The 15,427-nt window shown below is 36.9% G+C and overlaps 1 protein-coding gene across 6 annotated transcripts in view; it reads right to left on the reverse strand.

Annotated features, from left to right (window-relative positions):
• The window catches only part of LOC127952374 (histone deacetylase 5), a 75,372-nt gene that overhangs the window by 30,806 nt on the left and 29,139 nt on the right, over nt 1-15,427 (reverse strand). The window lies entirely within an intron of this gene.

Raw genomic sequence — 15,427 nt, forward strand, 5'->3', positions numbered from 1 at the left:
GTTCCAGAGTATATTGAAGCAATTGATGGTTTTAAAACACTAGGTAAATAAATCAATAAACAAAAAATTCTGGTGAATGAACATATGTACCTATTACTGTGAAACATTCCTTAGACTCTTACTCAATAGCTCTAATAATACTGAAACTTGGTAAAAGCTATTAAATGTTTTGTTAACATGTTTGTTCACAGTCTAGCGTGTACACAGCAGCACCACAGATCAGTAATCAGTCCAAACACAACATCTATGTGACAGACTCCCACATCCCTACGGAAAAACTCCTTTGAGGTGATAATTAGCAAGCATAAGGACTATTAAAGACAACCTTCCTATCAACTCCTTCCTGTCCAACAAAAGAAAACAGCAATTCCGTCACAGCTAATGTCTATTCTTTTTCAAACTTCTAGTCCATTTTAAATATCACCCGCCTCCAAATTGGTAGTTACTCATCAAGGACCTGTTTTTAAGTTGAGGAGATGAAAAACACATGAAGGACAAAAAAAGAAAAGGGGGAGGTACTCTGGGACTGGAGTCTTCAAGGAAGTCCTCAGTGTGGAGGTTGGGCAGACTGAGGGGGTTTCCAGGCAATTTCCCTCGGAGAGCTCTTACCAGAGTGGAGACTCGACTGATTACTGTAGCGCCCACACACAGTGCACATACACAAACTTGCAGACTGATATAAACAGAGTGATGTGCACTGTAAAGTATCATATAATCAGTATTTCGGTCTTGTTTTCTGGTCAAAGTGGGTTTTATAAAAGTTACTTGAGATGCAAAACTATCTACGTGGTGAATTTTTTTTTAATGGGATATGAGTTTTTTTTTTTTGTCTAAATATAGATAGATAGATAGATAGATAGATAGATAGATAGATAGATAGATAGATAGATAGATAGATAGATAGATAGATAGATAGATAGATAGATAAAAATACTAAACCAGTTCTTCTACAAGTAAATGTATGCAATGCATCACAAATAATAACGTACAGTATGAAAAATGTATAATCATCCTTTAGAGATTTGCTAAATATTTCATTTTAATTGAATTATTAATGCTTCTGAGATGACATTCGAGTGTTAGATGACAGAAAAGATCATCTAAATGTACAACGAGCATGCACAATTAAATACTCAATAGATAAATAGATTGCCTGAAAACATTTTTCAAATGATTTGTGCACAAATACATATACACATCTTTCCATGTTGTATTACAGTGTATCAGGTTTTTATCTTTATTTTTTCCACAGGTGATGCATAAATGAGGACAGTGGTGATCTTGTCCCAAGGGAATGGCATAAAAAAAGCAAAAAACATTTCTGCAGTGCCACTTACCATGTATTAAAAACGAGGTAAGAGCATTGTAACCTGACAGGATGAAAATAGAAGAGTGAGACAGAGAGAGGCACCTCCTCATTAAAAATAAAAGAAGGTGTTGCATAAGCTATGGGTGAGGTTGGGTGAGCGAGAGAGAGAGAGGAGGACAGGAACGAGAGAGGACAGACAGAGTAAAACTGGGTGATGTTATTTGGACAAAAAGCCAGGCAGGACTAATCAATGGAGTGTCTGGAAGAGGGCCAGAGAATGCTTGAGTAGCCAGATTTACCTTTCATCAGATTATATTGTACTCCCTGGATTATGCTAATCGCCTGCTGGAAGGACTAGAAATAGCTTCCTCTCACTCCACGTCACTGACATTAAGAGCAAGGTGCCAGTGTGGGTGTACTGTACAGTGTTCATTGTGGCAGGCATTTTTGATTTAGTCTTAGTCTTAGTCTTGAGACGAAATTAACACTAGTACTGTATATGTGTGTTTATCTACACTCCATCTCCTTATGCAGCAGTTAGCTGAAGTTTGTTTATAAGCAGTTGTAAATCACGATTCCCAGATCAGTTATGTCTGAATCTGACAGTAAGACTAGAGCACACAGTACAGTTTGGAATCGCACCACCCTGTCTAGATCGAGAGTGCATATGCGCAACGTGTCAAAAGTAAAATGTTTCCGTTATAATCAGGGAATGGAACTACAATGGAAGTGGGCGGTGCTTTGCATCGAAATGGCAAGTACTTACAAAATTAAAACAAATGTGCTACTAGCATCTTCAGATTCATTGTCTCACATTTTCTGTCTCGTTTTGGAGGCCGCATCTGTTAGCCGCATACTCCATCGACACATCTCATTTTTTTTAAAAATTAAATAAATAGTGATTTGATTTTAAAGAAAGAAATTACAGCATTTTACATCTCATGAGGAATAACAATCTTAGATGAGTCTCGATGAGGTATGTGGCCGACAAATGCCACCCCTGGTGGACGCAGCCCCCTGAATGAGGCAATTATCAATTGTTTTTCCCCCTTTTCAAAAAAAATAAAATAAAATATTTTAGTTATTTTACACCTCATTATCAGTGCCATTTCTACCATGAACAATTGCTGATTTCATGTTAATAAACATAGTAAATAAAATAAAACCTCCAATAATAAATAATAATTATTTATTTATTATTATTAACAACAACAACAACAACAACAATACTTATTATAATTATTATCATGAGTATTACTATAATTAAGCTATCTGATCTATTTTAGCTGGAATGACTCTGGCCCACTTCCAGGCACAAGAAAACAAACAAATAAATAAACGTTATTATTATAATATTATATTATTATTAGCATTATTATAGCATTAACATTACTTTAATAAAGTAATACAATTACTATATATATATATATATATATATATATATATATATATATATATATATATATATATATATATATATATATATATATATATATAATACATTTAATAAATCTTTAAAAATAATCATAATAATTGATTCTTTACTTGTTGGGTATTTTTCATGTGATGGAGGATCTGTGCTTTGTTTCTATCATTGAAGGTCTTCTATACAGGTGAAAAATTCTGCAGACAAAAGCGATCTGTAAATCTGTCCATTCTCGTTCTGAGGTTCAAGATGCCTATTTCCTCTAAACACTTTCCTACACCTGCTTCCACAATCTGGAGAGTCAGCTTATGGGAAGTTGTTTATAACACTAAGGAATTCTCTTTTAACATTTTGGTCAAAACAAAGAAATCCGAAGAAGAAATCATACTGCCTTTTCCCTTGTCTTTTTCAGGCTATGTATTGAAATAGCTGCCCCATTTCCACCGTAGCAGGGGGTCTTTCCTGGCTTCAAACACCTCCCCCCTGTCTTCCTCGCTTTCCTCTACACCTTCGCCTCCTCCTCATCCTCCCCGGCCCACGTCCTCCCCTTCACTCCCAGAAGAGATTAAACACAAGCAGCGACAGAACACAGTCTGCCTGCGAAAAGCGCAGTTATAAATAGCCCTGGATTAATAATGCTCTGGGGGAGCGGAGAGGGGAGGTGGGGGATGGGGGGCACGCTGCGCTTTTAAAAGTGTGCGGATCTATTTTAGGATGCTACATTTCCAGGCGGCTCTCTGTGCTTCTTTCTCTCGCACACTGCTCGCTCTTTCCCACCTCGCTATAGACATTGGTAATAATCGCAGTGTACAGTTTCTTTACAAAGATGGCCTTTGACCTGCAGACTCTCATGAAAATCCTGATGACATCCTATCAATAATCTGATAAAGTCTCCGCCCCGGGAGTGCAAGAATGGACAATCCATAGATGTTAACTGATGTGCTGTGATCCAAACTAGATAATATTCTTACAATGAAGCTGAAACACTGAAACATTTTTCTAAGGATAACTTTCCAGTGAAAAACGTAGCGTGTGTTTAAAAGTGTTTAAGCTGACATCTAACCGCTATATCCTCAGGGACGTCGTCCCTCTTGGAAGCAATAACCTAACGCTCTCCTCTCCTCTTTCCCAAAGGGCTGTCCTTTTGTTTTCAGAGCTCAGTTGAAAGAGAAACTTACAGCTGACAATTTGCTGACACTATTTCCTGCTTTCATTCCAGCCAGGGGAGCTTTATTTTAGCAGTTAGTCCAAAGCCCTGTTGTACAGAGACAAAGAAAGACGATGACAAAGAGGAATAGATGCACAGAAAAAGAAAACGAGAAGGGATGCTCCAATGCATGTGTGTGTGTGTTTGTAAATTAATGCTGTCAAGATGAGCGTTAATGCAGGCGGTACATTTTTCTAGTTTAACGGTGTTAACAAATATACTTTATCTTGTTTCAATATCAATTTGAAGACTGAATGTGAAATGATTACAATATAAAAGTATAATTAAAAACTTTAATGTTAGGTGAGATATGTGGCGATTAATAGTGATTAATGTCAGGAAAAAAAGTATCGACTTACAGCACTAAAATTTATATTTTTATTCTAATTAATTTGATGGTGTGTTAATTAATTAATCTAATTAATCACAAAATAAATAAGGATTATCTGAAGAAGAGGATTTTTTCCAAATAGGCATTTTTTGTAACATTACAAGTTTGGTTACTGTCGCAAACTGCAAGGATCAATTTATTGCATCCTTGCTAAATAAAAACACAATTTAAAAAAAATATTTTTTTTTTAAGGTATGGAAATGTTTTTAAATGTGTAAATTATTTAAATTTGACATGTTTTTAAATGTTGAAATATATTCTAATAATAATTCTATATACGTACATATAAGGAGAAAAAGTGAGCAGGAGAAGTACGTAGGACACTGAGGTAGGACCTCAAGGACAGTCATTAATAAATGTGCCTCAGAGTCTCTGTTGGTAAGCTTTGGGACACAGCAGTGAATCATGGGACGTGTTTCCCCAGCACAGAAACAAACTAGAGGCTGAGAAGGTGCAGACCTGTGATATATTAAAACAGAGACCGTACAAACACACACAAAGACCTGCGGCAAGAACGAGATAAATTTGTACTATAAACCAACAATCTTCAGGACAGAATGGGAAAAAAAGCTAAATGTATTAGGAGTCCATGGTGGTTTGCCTTCAAATAAAAGCTGTCAGTGGAAACCACACGGCAATGAGCAAATAATCGCTGTAAGAAAAAGTTGCAATCAATCAATTAAGGCTTTAGTGCAAGGGTGACGTTTTCCGAACCAACAGGACTGATTGCTTTTCCCTTAAATGTGCTTCATTTTTATAAATAGTTTGCGGTTTCATATTGATTTTACAGCTTTTCTTTTTTACTGAAATGAGCTCCTGCATCCGCAGCCTCCCTGGAGGAACCATTTATTATTTGAGCTCTACAGGCACTTTCTACCAACCCCCCATTTTTAAAGTCTATTTCGCAGAGAGCCCAGCTTACGTCATGGTTATTTTCTTTAGCAACGGTACACCAGCTACGCTTCAGAGAAACAAGCGGGAGAGATGGAAAGGCAGAGAGAGAGAGAAAAAAGCATGAATATTGCTTTCCAGAAATAGCGCACAGCGACGTGCGGTAGGCTGCCCTGTCAAATTGGTTCTGCATCCTCTCCTTGTTAACGGCACAAAGATGAACGAGCGCGAGGGAACTCGCAGAGAGAGAGACAATCAAATGGAGTCGGTCAGATCCAGCCAATGGTTTGGCGACATTACCACCGAAAGGGAGAACAAAAAAGATGTGCAGGAAAGCTGGGTGATATTTACATCCTTTGGAAGAGCTTCTTGGCAGCTTAAACTTAGGGTTTCAAGCTGGTAAGAGAGAGTTACAAATAGCCAGTGTGATTTATGTGCCCCAGGAACCTCCGATGCCTTGGCAGGCCTAAAGGAGGGGTAGATCCCCTCGCTCAGGGAAAACAAGAAACCAGCAGTTCTTTGGTGGAAGCCCAAAAGAGAAAAAAAAAAGAAAGAAAAAAAAGACAGATGTAAATAGGGAAAGAGAGGGCTTGTGTATCGCATGATGTTCATTCATAACCACTCTTGATCTATAAGACATGCGCATGATGACGTCAATTAAAGTGGATGAGGACACTGTTGGAAGTCAACAGCGTTTATCGGCTAATGCATGTCGATTCGTTCACGTCATGCACACTGAATGGTGCTGTTCTCTATTGGAGCAAAGAGAACAGAGCTTTTTATTTTTATTGTTGGCCTTTTACTTATTTATGAAACAGTTGAGAGAAGAGAAGAAATTATGGGAAAGAGGGGCTAACGGTATTGGGATATCACTCCAATTTGAGCACATGGACTGATTGTTAGATTTAATTTTTATTCCTACTTGCATAGTGGCTAGTTTTACTAGTAGACTAGTTAAAGCTGCTATGGCTGATAGATACCAATAAATAAATGTTAATAAAAAAATGATATTAGCAATAATTTTAGCTTCATAAGCGGATATTTGGGATATCTAAAAAAAGGATATTACGTTTAACGGTGTTATTAAATTATTAAGTTAATATAGTTATAAATTTACCTTGCATATTAAATCATGACAAAGAACATCTAAATGTAACGAAAATAATTAAGGAAGCTGTGATATATATTTTTCAGGATTCTATGATGAAGAGCATTCATTGGAAATAGAATAGAATATATTCACAGTCACTGTGGATCATTTTAATGCATGTGTGCTAAAAGTATTAATGTCTTTAAAAAATAAAACTAAATTTGTTAATAATTTAGTGTTACAAAATTAAATTAGCAGAGTTAAAAACTTTATGAACGAAGTTAAAAATAAGTGAAACGAAATGAGAATGGACAATTCAATATCCAATGCTGGCTATGAATCAGTCAATATTGAAATTGTAATTATGCATGCATTTTTACATGTAAATTACCTTTGCTATCTAACAGTCACCTAATATTATGAATTCATAAAAATATTTTAAAAGACTATTATTTTAAATAACACTATTAAATGTAATCTTCAGCAAATCTATTAGGGCTGCACGATTAATCGAAAGCAATAAATCGCATTTAGTCAGTAAAGCTGGTTCTGTGATTAGTAGTAAATCTCCATCACTTGCTTTCAGATGGAGCAGCATTTACTACACAGAGCTGTAGTTCTCTGACAAGCTACGCAAAATCGCGTTCATAATCGCAGACGATAATTTTAGGATTATGAAATCTACGAAATCATTCAAGATAAAGACAGCTGTTTGCGTATCTCCTCAGTGAACTACAGCTCTGTGTAGTAAATGCTGCTCCATCTGACAGCATGTGAAAATGACGTGAAATGACATTCAGCCATACTCAGAATTCGTGCTCTGCATTTAACCCATCCAAAGTGCACACACCCGGAGCAGTGGGGAGCCATTTTTATGCTGCGGCACCCGGGGAGCAGCTAGTGGTTCAATGCCTTGCTAAAGGGCACCTAAGTCGTGGTATTGCCAGCCCGAGATTCAAACCCACAACCCTAGGGTTAGAAGTCAAACTCTCTAACCACTAGGCCATGACTTCCCCCGTAAAGGCCATGACTTCCCCCGTAAATACCACATTTAATAACGTTTTTACTCCAAATTCACTTCATAACGTCAGGCAAGTGTTTGAAATAAATCCTTCTGTGAGATGATGTGGCTTCCTAAACAGAAAATAATTAAGGCACACAATATTCCATTGTATTTTAAGCAGTGATAAAGACTGTCGATAAACATTTCATTATTGATATACTTTATTATGATGAAAATTATAATAAGAAGAACTGACAAACCATATATTGCCGTAGTCGTGTGTTTATTAGTCACGTAGAATCAATGAAAGCAGTTAAATCTTCTGTTTATTCAGCTGCAGCGAAAAGCATTTACTGGATTTCTTCAACAGCGCCCTCTGGCCTTTGGATAGAGATTTACTACTGATCACAGAACTGCGCTACACTGAAAGATACACATGACAATTGCAGCTTCTGCCTAATTGCAATTTATTGCCTTTGCGATTTAATTCCAATTAATTGTGCAGCCCTAAAATCTATTCAGCAAAACTACTGCCATTTACCTGGTCATTGTTATCAGTAGTGGCAGAACTAGTGGACAAATTGGTGCAACCCCAAACGTATGAACTAAAACGTCATCTGACTCCATTGTTCTTTGTAGGCATCACATGGCACTAAGCTTGGCCAACCAACTCAATTTCCCATCACCCCCCTTCCCCATTAGCCTCAAAACAGTGTCCCATTCAACAGCGAAACCTCTACCAATCATACCGTAAGCTGCGTATGCCCAACCACCATTCCTTAGGGCTCTAGTTCAAATGGGACAACCTTTCATGAGCAGGGGAAAAAAAGCAGAGAAGAAGAAGAAGCCGCATGCAAAGCATAAACATTCAGACGATGAAATGTCATCGCTAAGTAGCAGGCTGAGTGCCGGCCACTGTTTACAGGTTCTATAAATGCACCAGCATTGACGTCAAACGCTTGCATGAGAGGAATGTTGTTTTCTGGGTAAACTTCAATGTGTGGTGCGGAATTCATTTCACACCACTTTTTAGAAAGAAGCAAAAAGGAGGTCGCAGGGTGTATTCCATCAGAAAGAGAGGGATTTTTTCTTCAAAAAAGAAGTGAAATATATATTAAGGAGAAATGGAGAAATGATTTTTTTATTAATATTAATATTGATGTATTTTCAAACACTGGTAGCAGGACTTTAACTACGCTATTTTGAGAGCATTTTGTGGTTGATGGGGGGGAAAACTCCTCCAGAACCAGAACCTTCAGAAATTATCATTTAATTGACCATTTACATTATTCCAGTTTAGTCTCAACACCAGAGAAACAGGTGGCTCACAAAAGGACCATTCCTGAGATAATGCCACCGAAAATAACCAGTTTCAGTGACTTCTGAAATGAACTACTTCTGGTGGGTGCAAAAATTCACCCACAACAGCCCGATTTCCCACAGCACTTTCAGATCTTCTTATAAACCCTTTCACAACACTAGCATTTCAGAGACTGACAGTTGGGAAAGCCAGTGCAGGAACTAGATATAACTCTGAATAGGAGCCTCTACTCTACACAGCTCCTGAGGGGTTTGATGGCATGTGTCGTAGAAAGGTTATTCCTTTTCTTATGAAACTATTTCCAGTTAAGGATATTAAAAGATATCAGGAATTTAAAGTCATGGGTCATTTGGCAAAAAGCAAGAACAACAAAATGAACTGCATGTATCTTTGAACAGTCTGGACCATGCTTTCTGCTGGAGGTAGGCCTAAATGAAAAAGTGGCAAAGTCATTATTCACTAGCAGAATATCAAATAAACCATGGCTGGCGCATGAAATAAAAAGTTGGCGGCGCCTGCCACTAGAGCCCTGGCATCATTCAACAAAGATGAAAAGCATATCCACAGACAGGTTAAATAATACAGAGCACCTTTCCTGCAAAATCTTACAGTACAAATGACTGAAACTGAGAATCAAAACACATTAGATGTAGAAATACTGGATGTGGCAGTCCGACACATACAGCAGCCAAAAATTCTAAACCATTGTTTTATGTGAATGTGGGCACATCGCTGCCATTTTTGACTGTCCATCGATGGCGCCAAGGTAGAAGTTTGGAGGCCACACAACTTTTTTCACATCACTAACATAATTTTACATTAAATGCACCTACTAACCCAGAAAACGTGAAAAAGATTTACCCTAAAAAGTTTTTTTGATAAGCCTTTCTCTGCAAACTTGAGGAAAATATGAGCTGTTTAGATTTCGCTCCCCCTGTGACGTAGAAATGGGATCTTCTTAAAATATCACTGCGCCTTAATCCACACGTTTCCACCTACGGCATCACCATAGTGTTTTCGCAAGCGACAACGTTGTACCAGTTCTAATGGCATAGCGAAAGTTTGAGCAAAGCATGCTAACTGTTCTGTCTTTGGCTGCACAGACGAGTCCCAGCCTCAGAGGAGACAAGAGAGAAGTGGATTTATTGATTTATTTACTGTATATTGCTGCTGCCATACAGATCTAATATAAACAAGTCATTTCTTTCCAAGTTGTTTAACTTCACAGACATAACCAACTGTTTTTGTAACTCGTGGGTTTTTGACAGTTTAAGCTCTAGAAGACATGAAAGAGAACTTTGTTTAGTATTTATATGCCATGTGGCAGCCATTTTCTTAAAAAAAAAAAAAAAGAAAACCCTATAGGCTATCAGAAGTTTAAACTAATCTGGTTCAAAATGCATTTCAGTGCAATAGACATGATAATCAAAACCAAACAGATGTTTTTTTATCAGAGCATCTGACTTTCGAGCTGTAAAGACACAGCCCTATTCTGCGAAAGGGGGTGGGAGGAGCAGCTCATTTGCATTTAAAGAGACAGGCATTAAAGTAGCCTGTTTCTGCTTCCACTCCACACCGCCATTTTCAAAATAACATAAATGATCTGTGGGCTATTTTGAGCTGAAACTACAGTGACACATTCTTGGGACACTTATATTACATTTTGTAAAAGGGGCAAAGTAGGTCTCCTTTTAAAAAAAAAATGAAGAAACAATTAAAGCCTAAGCCACATACAATTAAATTAATAATAAAATCAATTATAAACATTGAACTTTCTAATTGTTCTGTTTGCACAGCATCTTAATTGAATAATTAAAATTTCATCAGCTGTCTTTCATTCTCCAGTTTGTTCTCTCCCTATTAAAAGTAAAAGTAATACTAAATGATTATTAAATGGGCAAATAAATTACAATGGAATTACACCGATGTGGCACTTTTGACTGACAGTAGGCCGTAAGGAATCACCCAGAAACCACCTAGTGATGCACTAGCAAACATCTCAAACACTCTCCCAACAATGATATCAAGAACAGACTTGCTGTAAAGAGAGCTCACCACTCACCAAATTTATACATAACGTTGTCTACAATAATATCTTGCCTCCAAAAATATCCCTGAGCACCATAATAGGAATATCCTATACTAAAACCCAATAATAGATGATAGTAAAATGAGACCAGTGAGATATTATTAGTATGTGTGTAGTGTAGAAACAGAACAGCTTGGTGTATACACATCTTCTATTTCCACTAGGCTGCACAATGTTCTCTGTCTAAACTGAATGTCTCAAATGTCCACTATGATCTCCTGATAACAAACTACTGCTGCAGTCCATTTTAATATTCATTGTTTTCCATGTTGAGCATATTTTTCTCATTTTTGTGTCATCCTCCCATTGTTGTCGATGAGGCACTTTTGTTAACCGTCAAATGAACGCCTACACGAATGCAACATCGATAACTGCAAGACAAGAAAGAGCACCAGATAAACAACTGATCATTTGAATCATACACTGAATCAGTGTCTGAATCATTGATTGACTTACTCATGTTTGTTTCATTTAGATCGTCTGTCAACCACGACATCAAGTACACTGCAGTTTGAGAATAGACCTCAAAGTAGGCGTTGAAAGGCCATAAAGTGGGTGGGGCTGATGCATTCCCTATAGTGCCCTATAAAAGCTCCAGATGCCATTCAAGACATGGGGGTGAAACCATAGGCCTGTAAACAGCCACGACATGCCTGGTGCTTATTATAGCACGGGGCATCACTGGGGAGACATAGTTGACTAGCTGTGGTGGGAACGATACGGCTAAATTTAGAGGAGCTCTTAATTTCAGTGACTATAAGAAGTAGGCAAATTTGGCATGTAAATTATCGTTCAAGAATAAAAAGCCCTTAACTTTACCATACACTTATACTTACAAAGTCAGAATTCTCCCTGTGTATTATTTCTGCAATTATTTGTTTAAAAAAAAAAAACAGTAAGTCTGAAACTATTTTCCTTGTGGTCAACCTATCTTCCTTTTTAGCTCCTCCACTCCAACCATTCTGAAGCATAAATGAAAGCATTAGTAAGAATGTGTTAAAAACTACATACCAACATGTTTTCCAGTAATAGAGTGTTTTATTCATGTGGCTACATTATAGCTGCATCGCTGCATAAATGTTTAATATCAAGTGCAACTTGTCGTACCATTGTATTGTGTGTTTCACATAGACTCTAAAAGTGAGTCAGGGCTTTTTTTACATGACCATCGATTGGCAACATTTTCCAGTGCCAAATGGCAGCATGGCCATGCATCACAATTCCAGACTGTTTGGCTAAATCCATTAGTTAGTTTTGGCATATAATTCAGCTGCCACGTGCATGCCCAACACGCCACCCAGTATCATTGATGTAGCTCTGTTTGCATGTCCCCATTTCTCACCCAAAAATATTGACATTGCCGCATTGACATTTAGGAAAATTGCCAGAGATATTAGCATGTGCTTTATGAGAGTAACATAAATAAATGACATAATATCTAAAGCATCTAATGAGTGTTGGTGAGCCGGGGGACCACCAGGATCAGGATGTGTCATCTTTATGTCAAAGCCATGCCATTGATTTCTAAATCCGCACCCGATTCAATGCATTTATGCAATGTTTCGTCTCCAGTGTTACAAGTTTCTGTCACTTATTTGAAAGATACTGTTCTTTGCTTTTGTTTGAAGTGACTGACACAAAACAACCTGCTATTAAAGTCTCCATTTCTGCAACGCAGTTTAAGAACAGACCACAGAACAAAGGAGGTTCAATTGTTTGAATTTCTTTCCAATCACAGCCGTTTAATCTTAGCAGGGGTTTTCTTCGTTTTGAATTCAACTGTTTAATGTGACATTCTAAAGTGTTCTTTTGTTCTCTAGAGCCGTTTTACAGTCACATATTTTCAGTCAGAATAAAGCTCTGACCACGGTCAGTCATCAAATCTGCAATCCACCTAATCCATAATGATTCAGCATGATGTTGCTAGGCTTTTTCCATTACATAACGCAGGTATAATTAATTAAAAACCTCCTCAGGGACTATCGACTTATAATGATTCAATCCCAGTTCAGCAAGTTTAGAAGATCAGCTCAGCTTATCCAGTAAATTCGTCCTAACTTGCAGAATCTGCAAAGAAATGTCCCGAAGTCATTTGACATCGATCATAAAAAGGCACACACTATATATCTATATTTTTTACTAATATCAAAATATTTGTTTGTAGAGTTTGCAAATCCAAAAGTGTCTGCTTGAACAAAATCACCAACACATGTAAGAATGTCCTACAGCTGCTAGACATATGTCTAGACGAACAATTATTGTGCAAACCCCAACACTACCTATATACTGTGTTGCATAATCAGGACGCATGCTGTACATGATGTGTTACAGCAGATGTGGATGAGTGTCATGTTTCCTTTGGGACAATTAAACATGTCAGCACTCCACTGTACACTAGTGCTGAAGAGCAAATAACAATGACACATGCTAAAACGCCTAGTATGTTTTGTTAAAGGAGAAGGTTCTACTTCTTGGATGTTTTTTGTTTAGTCCTAGTATAAAACATCATTAAGGAATTTTATTGGATTCTAATCCTCATCATACTTTGGAACGAAGTAGGGGTGGTCGATATCTTATTTGCAATAAACCAGTAAAAATTTTACCCACGATAAGAATTAGTCTTCCCGCAATAATTACAATAAAGTTTAGTTTGCCGGCATATTTCGGTGCACGACAGTGCAGAGCGACAATGTGGAAGGCGGACATGAGTTTATCGCTAAACAAGGAGTTCCTTCTACAATCTGGAACTGGTTTGGTTAGGGCTGTATAGTGCACAACATTTTTTTTATAATATTTTACTATATTATGGTTTCAATTTAATTTTTGATCAAATGATTCAGCCTAGGTGAAAATCTGACTTAAATAAATAAATAAATAAATAAATAAAAAACCCTACTGACTCCAAGCATTTGAACAGTAGGGCACGTGTAGAAATTAACATGAACTAATTAATAATTGCTGTAGAAGTATTCATTGTTAGTTATTCATTGTTAGTTCATAATACCTAATGCATTAACTGGTGTAAAAAAATATAAGTGTTACAAAAATACCCACTATCAGTGGAATAAAACAGTTCAGGATTTTAAAATTCCTATTCCTTGCCTTTAACTGACATTATCAAGATATTATTCCAATACAAAAACAAAAAATCTGTTAATTCAGTAGGATCTTACAGGAACCTTAAAGAGGATTTTTATTTGATCCTTCAGGATTGATTCCAAATAGAACTGGAAATTCCAATGAGAATCATGTTAACATTCCTTTAGGATTTTGTGAGATTATGCTCTCAGGGTACTGACTACATGATCCTGGTACATGCCGTGAAAAAAGTTGTGAACAACAGCCTATTTTCACAAGAGGGGTTTGTAAAAGATAAGTTAAGCATTCAGTATAAAAAGAGTATGTTTTGATATGTCAAAGACAAGGAAAACACCATTTAAAATAAATACACAATAACATATCGTCTCCACTAGGGCTGGGCAAAAAAAAAAAACATTTAAAAGAAGATTTGATTAATGTAAATCTTTTCAATAGTCTTCTCCACTAGATTTCATTCTCTTATTTACCTTGCACGATGTCACAACAGAAAGCCTGTCACTCATTCAGTGCTTATCTTGGCGGAGATACTGTTGACAAGAACCAAGAACAAAGCGTGATTTGTAATCCTCAGGTCAAATTCTATAGTAATATCACAAATCTGTGGTAGCATTTGACATCGCGCGTAAAGGCACCATAATTTCTGCAATGAATGAATAAATGAACGGAGGATGGTCTAAAACACTGTTTTGTTTACACATGCGCAGACGACGCTCGCAGTGTTTTCAATCTCTGTCGTTTCACTATGATGATATGAATACACAAATTTCATCCCCAGCTGCTCTGAAAGTCACTTCATTAGCAATTTATTGTTTAATTCAACAAAACTACCATCATATCACATACACAGCAGCTGCAAGTTCCTCATGCTAACCCATCAAAATAAACCAAAATTTTTTTTTTTTTTGAAACGGTCAAAAATACATTACTATTTAGCAGTCTTAAGACTCAACAATGAAACAACAATGCTACTTCTAATAATAAATATTAATAATTCTTTATTTAATTCTTTCTTTTTAATTTTAAGCACAAACCTCTGTTGTGCAGCAGTTTGTTAACCCAGAAATAAAAGGTATTTTCATTTGATTAGGATAAATTAAATTGTTTTATGCCTACATCTGATTACCAGAAAAATTAAGAAGAGCATTTTATATGGCCCTTTTATTGTTAAAAAAAAAAGTTTAAAATAAAGGCCCGTGGCTCTTAATTTCATTTTATAAATTCACCATTTGTAAACGAATGCAGCACATTCAGTGTAACCGTTGCTCTAAATCAACAGAGAACTGCCGTAATAAATTTTAAACCAGTACAAAGGGGTCCCTTTTATAGTTAAGGAGGTGAATGGCTCGAAAAAAATAACAGCGCATCTATCTATTTGAACAGTTGACAGATAAACAGGCCCGGTGCGAGGAAAAGAAGTGGCTACACACCCACACACTGTTATATAGTCATTCCTCTGTGTTGATTCAAGCGCAGGTGAGAGATGGCCGAACCTCGCAAAGCTCTGACGGGAATGTTGACATCACTTCTGTCAAGGACGAGACACAAGTTTACTCTGCCAAAAAAAAAGGCTGAGAGCCTCTCGAACTCTGAAGCACAAAATT

Source organism: Carassius gibelio, chromosome B3, assembly GCF_023724105.1.
Source record: "Carassius gibelio isolate Cgi1373 ecotype wild population from Czech Republic chromosome B3, carGib1.2-hapl.c, whole genome shotgun sequence".
Taxonomy (NCBI): Eukaryota; Metazoa; Chordata; class Actinopteri; order Cypriniformes; family Cyprinidae; genus Carassius; species Carassius gibelio.